We start from the raw sequence: 11420 nt of genomic DNA on the forward strand, positions 1-11420 counted from the left end.
AAAACTAAATAATAGAATGTCTGATAATGAAAAAAAAAAAAGTTCGAATTTAAGTAAAACCGGCTGTATCTGTTTGACACAGATAGAAATGGTTACTAAAGATTAAAGTGGGAAGAATTATTTGCATAGATGGAATAATGAGATTTAATACCAATATGATTATTTTAAAAAAGATTGTCCTTTTCAATTGTATATTAACTGCCTATGACTTTCTTTTATCTAATGAATACCTCGAAACTTTCTAACATGCAAGAGAAATAAAAGAACGTTCATTTTCTTTCTCTCTTCAGAATAAGAACTTGATAGGAAAAATCAAAAATTCTTTTTAATAGTTTCCATGCAAAATAAAGTAAATAAATAACACAATAACCATACAAAAGAAAGAAATAAAATATCACACAACGATGTTGTTTTGGAAAACGCATTTTCTTTTTTGTCAAATCAAAAAACCCTTATAATTGGATTTCCAATTTAATTATTTCATAAAACTTATACTTTTTTTGTTTTATAACTCAATTCTGTTTTATATTCACAACACTCTTTCTGTTTTATAATTCAATGAATGATAAAGGTAAAACAAATGATATCAGAACTAAGCTTTTCATTGTAACGCATCACTCGTCACTACAGAAAAATAATCCCCATCTTAAGATACTGTTATAAAGAATGGTACTCACTGAACAAAATTTTACAATGTTAATTTATTTACACCTAGTCGCCCTTGGTGACCAGCTTGTTCGTCCACGATATTAACATTTCTGGCTATTTAATTATTAATGTGAAATGTTAAATTATTAATATATAATGCTAAATTAAATTTAAAATTTCATAATTTGATAGGATTAAAAAATGAAATCTGTCTTTTAGAAATTCGTGCAAATTAAAAAATGTATTTACAATGAAATAAAAGTAGAAGTGAAAATCTAATCTAGGAGTTGATGTTCAAAGACAGTATTTTTTTATTTTAACATTGGCAACAGTGTCAACTTAATAATTTCGTAAAACATTGAAACAGTTCGAATTTTAAAAAAAATTATTATTACAAATTGTGTATCAAATTAAATAGAATATTATCAAGATTAATAAAAAAAATTGCACTATAATGTAATTAGTATCCCAAAAAGTTATCTTTTCGAGCTTTCAGGTTTTATAAAAACTAGATAATTTATTTTTATACTTTGAAAAGCTGATAGTAATCTTCTTAACTTAAAGAGCATTATTCCAAATTTCATCAAAATAATAATTAAAAAAACTTTTTATTTGTATAAAAAAATTACAATCAGCAAACTTTTATCTTTGTGTATGTAGATAATAGAAACGCAAATATCTTGCCTGATTTTAAAGAGAACATACTTCTTTTCTCTTTTTAGACTTAATTGTTCTTAAATAAAATTAATCAGACTAATTTTGTAGCCTGATTTAACCATTAATATAGTACTATAGATTAATATAGTACCGTTTAACTATATTAATGTGCCGCTAATGATTTCGTGGTTTTGTACTAGTGTCAGATGAAGAGGATAGCATCTAAGCCGGCAACTTTTCCTTAAATTTGCAAGCCTAAGCAGAGGGAAAAAAAGGGCAGTTTTTATTAGATTAAGCATGCGCTGAACGCACACAAGGATGGTATTTAATGACACTGGATTTCAAATCTGGATCCCTTTGGGTATGAAACCAGGGTCATTCCATCGGGTTATCGAGTTTTCTCACTTACAAAAAGAAAAAAAAAGGATGAGATATATGATGCAAAAAATAGTTATCAAAATTGCTTTCCAGAAACTTATCTTAAAAACACAAAATATCTCATTTTGCCCTTTTCAGTTTTATTTTTCGTTTCGATATCTGTTCTGGTCTTCTTACTTAGCCAGTCTGCTCTGCTCTTTGAGTTTTGATATGTTATATTTGTTTGTTGATTTCTGTACCAATAGAAGCAATTACTAGCAGTAAAATACAGTCCCATCAATTTTATACGCATTGTTGCTTCTTTTAGTTCTTGTCACCTGAGGTTTCTTTATTTGAATATATGTTAATAATCAAATATAAATTTTTTTCATAAAAAATGTAATTTTAATTTGCTGTTGTCCAAAATGCTCTATTATCACCTGCAAATTACTGATTATTTGCTTGCAAGAATTAGACGCCTATCAAGATGACAAGAATGAATTCTAATCGGAATTGGACGAATGACAAATGGCTGAATAATTATGCATATCCTTGTCAGAGCGATCCAGTTTTTGCATCGGAAAAAGTATTCGTTCTTTTTTTGTCTGACAGCATTCAAGCTTCAATAAATTGCGTTTTAAAATAAATCTTCAGGAAATAGAAAGAACAAGCTATTTTCTCATGTATAAGATTACTGGATTTCTGTATTTCGAAGATCTGTTTTCTTACGGATTAATACGGTAGTATTAAATATCACTATACGCTTTAGAGTAGTATGAATAAGTTAATTTAATAATGCATTCAGAAATTCAATACTAAATAGCAAGTATAATGTTTCAAACCGGCATTCGAACCCACCTATTAGGAACATATTGAAAATATCCTCATTTTCTATTTCACTGACGAACAAAGATAATTTAAAAGTTATTTAAGTGAAGTGGAAAATAATTTTTATTATTTATGAAGTGAATGCATTAATTTTAAATCAGTGCATTCATGATTTCTATTATTATCAGTATTAACTAATTTCAACAATATTATCATGTTATACATTGACGTTAAAATATAAATTCAGTTGTTTCATAAAATTCTTTGTTATTTTATAAAATAACTATTCATATTCATTCACGTAATAAGGGATTTCTCTAATTTAACTACACACACACACTACTACACGCACACACTATTATAACTACTATTACACACACACTATTACTATTACTACACACACTTACTATTAATACTACACACACACACACACACTATTACTACTACCACATACATGGTTACACACGCATACTGTTACTCCTCCTCCTCCTCTTACTACTATTACTACTACTAGTACTACATGCACACTATTACTACTACCACACACATGGTTACACACGCACACTATTACTCCTCCTCCTCCTCTTACTACTATTACTACTACTAGTACTACATGCACACTATTACTACTAATACACACGGTTACACATGCACGCTATTACTGCTAACACACACGGTTACACATGCACACTATCACTCCTCCTCCTACTACTAGTATTACTACTACTATTACTAAACACACACTGTGTATATGTAGCAGTAGTGTAGTAGTAGTAGTAGTAGTAGTGTGTGTAGTAGTAGTAGTAATAGTAGTAGTGTGTGTAGTAGTAGTACACTAATGAATAAGTATAGTATTAATTCGTGTGTTGTTGACGTTCTGCAGTCAGCCCGCTTGAATTAGAGCTGCGGAAGATGGCACATATATACTTCGGAAGCAGAAAAAATATATTTTCATTTTTAAAAATTTAATTAGAATTTTAATTAATCAAGCACCGACGATTGAATCGCGTCATTTTGGTTTTAGTTATAAATATTTTCCTGCTTAAGGACAAGTCTATCGACACCTTGAATCATTTTAATCTAATCCAAATAAAAAGTTATGCTTAGTTCTGGTAGATCTTGCGTTTCAAAAGATCAGTCAATCAAAACCGATCCCAATTTTAGATAAAAAGTTTTTAAAAGACATTTGACATAAACTTCAGCACATTTTAGCGAATTGAAAATTCATATCAATTTTCGCATCGAAAAAAGTGAAGGACAACAAATTGAAAAATGAAACTTATATGAATCTATGTAAGTAGGTGAGCTAATAGAGAACAAAACCTTTCAACAACGACCGAGTGGCAGACGTTTGCAAATCAACTGAGGCGCAGATGAAATTTGAATAAAACATTGCAGATATGCAGATATTATCCGTAATCACTCCAGTTGTGCTGATTACGTTTTCCTAATAGTATTCCTTTCATTTTTCATGAAAGGGAAAGTAGGATGACCTATTGTGTTTCAAATTAATGTACGTTCAACTGAATGAAACAATGTTATACAATTTTAACAATACCACCTGGTGGGCAATGGAATCTTCAGAATTCTTTAGGAAAGTAATTCTTTTAATATTAAACCGTTAAGATTTTTTTATAAAATTTGAAATAGCGTTTTAAATGAAGGCGACGAACATAAAAGCAGTGCTAAAACGTTTCGCAAAGAAGTTATGGCACAAAATTAATCAATTTTGTAATGTTAAGTAATTACTATCAATTGATCGTATGCATGGATTTCCTCATTGCTCTATTTCTTCAGCAGTAATATCAGGTCATTTTAATTTGTAAATCTGCATATGTACTCAAACTACTTTTTTAGGTAGATTCCTATAGGAAGACTACATCTTGCAATGGTTCTCATGATAAGACTTCGGGAAAATTTCTTTAGTTCTTTGACGATCATGGTCCTACAGAACCCAAAACCAACTTTTGTTTAAAAGTCACACACACACACACACACACACACACACACACACACACACACACACACACACACACACACACACACACACACACACACACACACACACACACACACACACACACACACACACACACACACACACACACACACACACGCACACGCACACACACACACACACACTCACACACACACACAATGTAATGCGTATAAAATCTTTGCGATTTCGTAAATGGCCTACCTAACTCAAAGAGGGTGAAAATGTTAGGGGGTTGAAATATTAACTTCTCAATAACTTTCTTAATATCGAAGATAGAAAAATAAATCCAATTATCCAAATTAGTTCCTCATTAAGAGGAACAACTTTTGTATTTAACGTTTTTCGATAACTGAAGTATCTTAGAAACAAAGGGCTGAAAAATGATTTTCAAGCCCTAATTTTGACTGCTTCTAACATCAACAGTCTATGTGTCGGTGTCCTGGCATAGGAGTAGCGCGTCGTCCCAATGATATGGGCGTCCCGGGTTCGAGTCCCGATTCGGCTCGGTTGTTCTTCTTCTATGTTCCCTGATGTGCCCTTCCCCCGTGCAAAAAGGGGTTGTGCAAGTGATTGTGAAGCATGAAGTAGCTGAGTCGTACTCTTGACCCTAGTTGACGCTACTGAAAAAACAAGAGAAGCTCACTCGGCTTAAATCGCAGACAGATAATTGTCAGCGGGTTTAAAGTGTCATAAGTCGCAACACAACAATTTATGTCATCAGATAGTAACCTAGATGTAAAGGAATCTATCTTTGTCTTCCGCTGAGAGGAATTTTTTAATCAAATTTTACTGAAATGCCAGTCTATTTACATTTCTTCATAAAAGTAGTCAACCCTCCTACAGCATATATTATGATAAAAGATTTCATTATAATTCAATGAAGAAACTGCGGTACCCTTCAACAGCATAACATTTTGATTATTACATTTTCAAGAATCTCAGTTCGGACAATCCTTTCAGTTCATGAATTTTGCCGTAACTGAATATTCTGAATATTTTAAAAATGTCACCTTTGCATTGCCCACTTTCTATACACCATGGAATGAACTAAGCGTGTAATAATGTAGAATGCACTGAATAAAATACATGAATGATGGGGAATTCATGAATTTCATTTGTATGCCCAATGTTATTTTTTGATATAAAGTACTATTATAGAGAGTAAATTAGGACCATAATTGTCTCATTAAACTGTCAAGAAACTGAAAAAGCTGCATCTCATTTATGGGTACTTATGATTGTCATCAACAGGACAAAAAACACATACTGGTTTGACACTGTTAATTATAAACCTACAGATGGGATCTATCTTCCCAATAAACCCAAGTTTATTTGTTATTGGTTTTAATTATCTTGAGGAATTAATTAATGCAAAATGCGTTAAAATATGCTTAAAATGGTACAGCTACTTACTATATTGCCGCATTGAAGAGAGACAGTCGGATCTCCATGGCCGAATAGTCATAGCATTGGTCTCATGATCAAGAGACCTGGGTTAGAATCCCGCTAGAGACAATGCGATTAATAGTATACGTAAATACTTAATTGTTTGATTTTATGTTTTCCTTTATATCATCTTCCAGAAGATTCCGGACATTTCTTTAGTTTACCAGACAAGTGTTCTGGACTTTTCTTACTGTCTCCAGAAGAGTATTCTGGAACTTTGTCTGCTTGTATAAAAGCAGAAGATTTGTCAGTCACTGTATTCTCAGTTCTCAGTTCAGTTAATAAATTGGTTTAGCTCTACCCCTTGTGTGTGTCATTGAGTTCTATACTATAGTATCTACGTGACAATATATTGTTGACTCTTCATAAAAAATTGTTGCTAGTATTAATTATTTGAATTAATTAAGCTTCATACTATATGTTAATTCTTCCTATTTTTCTTTCTGCTTGTGTTTTATTTACCAACAAGGAATCTTATTATGGAGAGACATAAAAAATTGGATGGTAGGAGATGACAACTGCAGTATAATCCGGTTAATGCGCACTCCAGAGAAAGATTATAACCTCCTGCCATGATGTTTCTCTCAAGCGCTAGAGGCGCACACTTCGTGCCTCTAGATATAGGACAATTTATATTCACCAATGCACATCATGCTGCAAACCCGAAGGTGTATTTATGACATTACTTAGAAGAAGGGACACTGAAACAACTTTCTCACACTTATGACCTCATGTGATAAAAGTCCGCTACGACAACCTGGCAATGACATGCTTGTTTCATGAGATACGCACGCTGTAATAAAGGTACCTTATTAAGGGTGCTGAGTTTAATCTAAAGATGTTGACATTCGATTTTTATAAAATTTATCTAAATGCTCAATTATTTTTAATCAATTTAATGGTTATAAGTTTCAATACTGAAATGGGTTTATAATAAGCATCCTGCATTTAATCATAATATGGGTATTAAACAGAGTTTTACAATTTTAATTGTCTCTGTTTATTAAAAGGAATTTTATAATAGATTTTTTCTCTCATTCCCTGGTATATCAGAATTTAGAAATTCTGTACAGGTGTTTACTCTCATTTAAAAATATTATTTTAATATATTTTAATCAATAAATTATTTTGATTTTATAACAGTAGCACCATTTTACAATGCAGCTGAGAAAAAAAAATTGTTTTCAAAATTCCTTAAAATAGGTGACTGCTTTAAAAAGTCGAATTTCATCTAAAATATTGGATACTTTAGATTACTGTAATTGAACTTGAGAAAAAGAGATTAAAAGTAAAAAAAAAAAAAAAAAAAAAAAAAGGAGCATTAAAATATAAGCTATGCCAATATAAAAAAAAACGTAACTTCTTAAAATAGGAACGTATAAGCAAAATGCAAATGGTTTTAGAAAGTAGGCTATCCAGAAATTAAGAATATTGAATTAAAAAATATCCAATATTTTAGATGAAATTCGACTTTTCAAAGTAGTCACCTATTTTAAGAAGTTACGTTATTTTTTATTTTTTATATTAGCATTGTTTATATTTTAATGCTACTTTTTTTTAAATTTTAATCTTTTTCCCTCAAATTCAATTACAGTAAACTTCTTTTTCTATGCTCATAGTTGGTGTTTTCCATGTTACATATGTGCATGCGCACACTAATTGTTATTAAAAACCTTCTCGAATATTACTAATATAAACAGAGGCAAGAAAACCTCATCTTTTTCACACTGATAAATGGTACTAAAACATAATGTATGCAAAACGACTTTCCTTAGAAACTTGCTTAAAAAAAATCTTGTTAATTATTGTGATATAGAATTTTACTTATTAGCAAAATAGTTGATTCGTTGTAAATATTGGTGATTTTAAATTTTAATTCTTACGCTTGATGCTCATAAATTGTCCAACAATGTATTTTTAAGTATCAATTTGTCTAATAGCTAAATAGCCTTGTGCATAGACTTTCCTAATGGAGTCGAGTCCCTTTACTAACCATTAAATTAAAAAAAAAAACTTATAAAACTCTTATATATGGTCATTTATTTTTTATTTGCTTTTGGCGATCAACTCGCTTGTTAGCGAAAATGGCTATATTTAATTCTGTAAAATCTGTGAAAAAAATCACGAATATGAAGCTATAAATATAACTTCCTGTTCGTGATTTCTTCAAATTATCCGACACTGAAGCCGCGTTATTTTAACCGTCCTTCATATGTTTATTTCGTACAATGATCTTTTGAAGAGAACAATATCATGACATTACAGAGTAATTAAAAACGTAAACGTGTAATTCATCTAGCTTTGCGGGATTACTACTTTTTATTCGCAAGCAACACATATATTAATCAGAATGCTTTTTCTAAGTTTTCAAAAAGGGAAGAAATTCTATTTAGTAGAAAATTGATGAAAGAATGAAAATGGTTTTAGTTTCAGGTTAATAATCCTATTTATTATTGGATATTAGTAAAAAAAATATTTCTTTTTAAATTACCAAAATTCAGGCAAACTAGGAAATTAGGACACTTAAAAAGACAATTTTTAAAACTTTGGAACAATGTGGAATTTATCTTTATTCAGTAATATTTTCGAGTGGCATCGCGAAAGAACGGCCAAAAATTCGTTACATTTTTAAATTTTTAATCAATTAAAATTCTAGTTAAAATTTAAAAAAAATTGTTCCAAAATAGAGATTTTTACCCTCCAATGTATGTATGGGCCAAATTTGGTAGCTGTTACAAAGCACCAACACACACATTCTTGTACGCGTCCGCATGCACGCACTCTAGCGCACGCGCGCACCTTTATTTTTAAAAGAGACAGCAGTAAGTTAAAAAAAAATAATGAATGTTTAGTTTCAATTCGTGACCTACCCCAGATGTTTGTCTTAATCAAAAATATTTTTCTCAAACATCAACAAAAAGGGAAATAAAAAGTGTAAGCAAATAACATAAATTTAACACAATCAAAATAAGAACAATAAATTTTATTGTTAAATGTCGAAATAAAATTAAATAGTAATAAAAAGTAAAAAGATATTAGATCCCTACATGGATTTCTCTAAAAAGAGACACATTTCTATAATGGTTTTCATTATTGTAGAAACACATAAATCTTTTTCTTACTGTCCATATGATCATAAAGAAATTTCGCAATTTTTCGTTGAAATCAGAACCATTAAGAAAATTTATAACCTCGTTTCAACAACGTGTTGGAAACTCAAGAGATTAAGGAATAATAAAAAAGTAATGTATTTCTGGTTAAAGAAGGCAGTTTGTTTGAATTATGGATTTCTCAACACGAGGGATTGTGTGATAATCAATACAAAAGTTTTGAAATGGTATTATTAGTTAAAAAATCAAACCATTATCAAACTGGAACAATAAGACTATAAATCATTATAAAAAGAGAAATTGTATTAGGAATCTGAAAACTAATATAGTTTTAATAGAAAGTTAAATTTATTTTTCGGGATATATCCTCATATGGAATATTTTATTGGGAAGATTGATGATTTGTTACTTTTGATTTCGTTATTTTTGATTCATTACTTTGTTACCTTTTGGAAGTTATGCGGAATATTTTAAAGAACTTTGAAAATAAAAACAAGGAAGATGAGTCGATGAAATTATGAGTTTTGAGGCTTTGATTGATCTCTTGGCATTTTATTTCTCCGTTTTTTTAAAAACTGAGATGCAATATAATAGCAAGAAATCAAATGATACAAGACAAAAAAAAGTAAAATAAAATACGAAAGTAATAATTTTTTTGCATTTTATAGTTCTGATGTAAATTTTTTGAAGCATATCATAATCTGCTTTTTTCAGTTATTAATGAAATAAAAGTGATTTCCATGTGGCGAATTTCTGGATTACGCTTCGGAAGTTAAACCTTTCAATGTGTAATAAAATCTATATCGCCATATACTTGTTTACATCGATATGGAAATAAGGAAAATACAAAGATAGGTAAATATAAAAAAATATGTAAAAAAATAAAAACGAATGAAATATTTTATTTGGGAATTAATTAAAAATGTTAGGCATTCTGAATTAAAACTGCACATCTCAATTTTTAACATTATCATAACTCTGTTTAATACTGGATCATATTTAGAACCAATGTTAAGAATTGGGAATCAAAATGCATAAATTGAAAAATATTAATATATAAATATTTATAGTTTCCAATTTAAATATTTTGGAAATTATGTTCCAATTTATATATTTTAGATATAAATATATAAATACCTATATTTTCCAGTTTATATATTTCGGGAAATTTTATTTCATTTTATATATTTTAGATATATAAATTGGAACAGAAGGATCAAATCCGAATAGATTGATAGAATGTCATTATCTGTTTGAAATGTTGAATATTGTTTACATAAATAAGTAATTTCATGTTTTTCAATTATTCTCTTTATTAATAAATAATAATCCGAATCTAAATAATCTGGATTAGAAAGGATTGTCGATGGAGAAAAAATGCCATTTCCTCCTTTGATTGGATGGAGTAATTCTGTTTTTCGACTCTTTGCAGCGTATCCACAATATATACTTGTCAAATGTGTTTGTTCCTACTTTTAATGAAGTTCTCAGATTGAACAGATTCTTTTTTATAAATTTAAAAAAGGTTAGAGATATGTTTAAAAAGTATAACTAGTTGCAAGTTTTACAATGTTATTATATGAAGTGGTTTTCTCTCTTTTTACCATAGCAAATTATGATAATTAATTATGATTTACGCAGATTTTTAAAAAATTGAATGTATATTGAATGAATTGAATGAATATGAATAAAAAAATTGAATAATTAGAAAGAGATGGAAAATTGATGAACTTAGCAATCCAAGTTTTGTAAAATATTCGTTTTTAGAGGAAAGCCTTTTTCGCCAAGGAAATTCATATTTCAGAATTTTTCAGACAGACGGACGTATTTTGTCTCGGTAAAAAGAATGTCTATTATTGTTCTTATTTTTTCTTGAAAGCTCCAGTTTGCATCAAAGAAATGAATTTCTATAATGTGTAACATTTATAAGTAGAATGATGGTAAAGTTTCGAATTCTTGTTATTCTTGTTTTGGTTCAGTTTAGTTTAGTTATATTAAAGTTCTGTTTTAAGGAACACTAGGACTATTTTAAGACTGACCTCGTACTTTTGAACCGCCTTTAAATGACTAGAATGACACCAGAGCTTTCAAAATGTTTGAAGATAAATCTGTCGCCGTGTATTGTGAACTACAAATACGTTCATAGTCAAAAAGCTTTAGTCCCTTATGAGTGTGACTACCAACTTCTATTTGCAATTGATTTAACACACTTTTTATACCACTGCCACCTTCATTAAACTGAAGGACAGCAATATAGGACTTCAATGACAGAGTTTGGATTTCAACGAAATGTTGTTTCGGGACTATATTCCAGAGCAAACCATTAAAACTCTCATCAGCGTTTTGTGTCATTCCATGCAAGCATTTCTTTAGCA

Source organism: Argiope bruennichi, chromosome 3 (genome assembly GCF_947563725.1).
Source record: "Argiope bruennichi chromosome 3, qqArgBrue1.1, whole genome shotgun sequence".
In the NCBI taxonomy this organism is placed as follows: domain Eukaryota; kingdom Metazoa; phylum Arthropoda; class Arachnida; order Araneae; family Araneidae; genus Argiope; species Argiope bruennichi.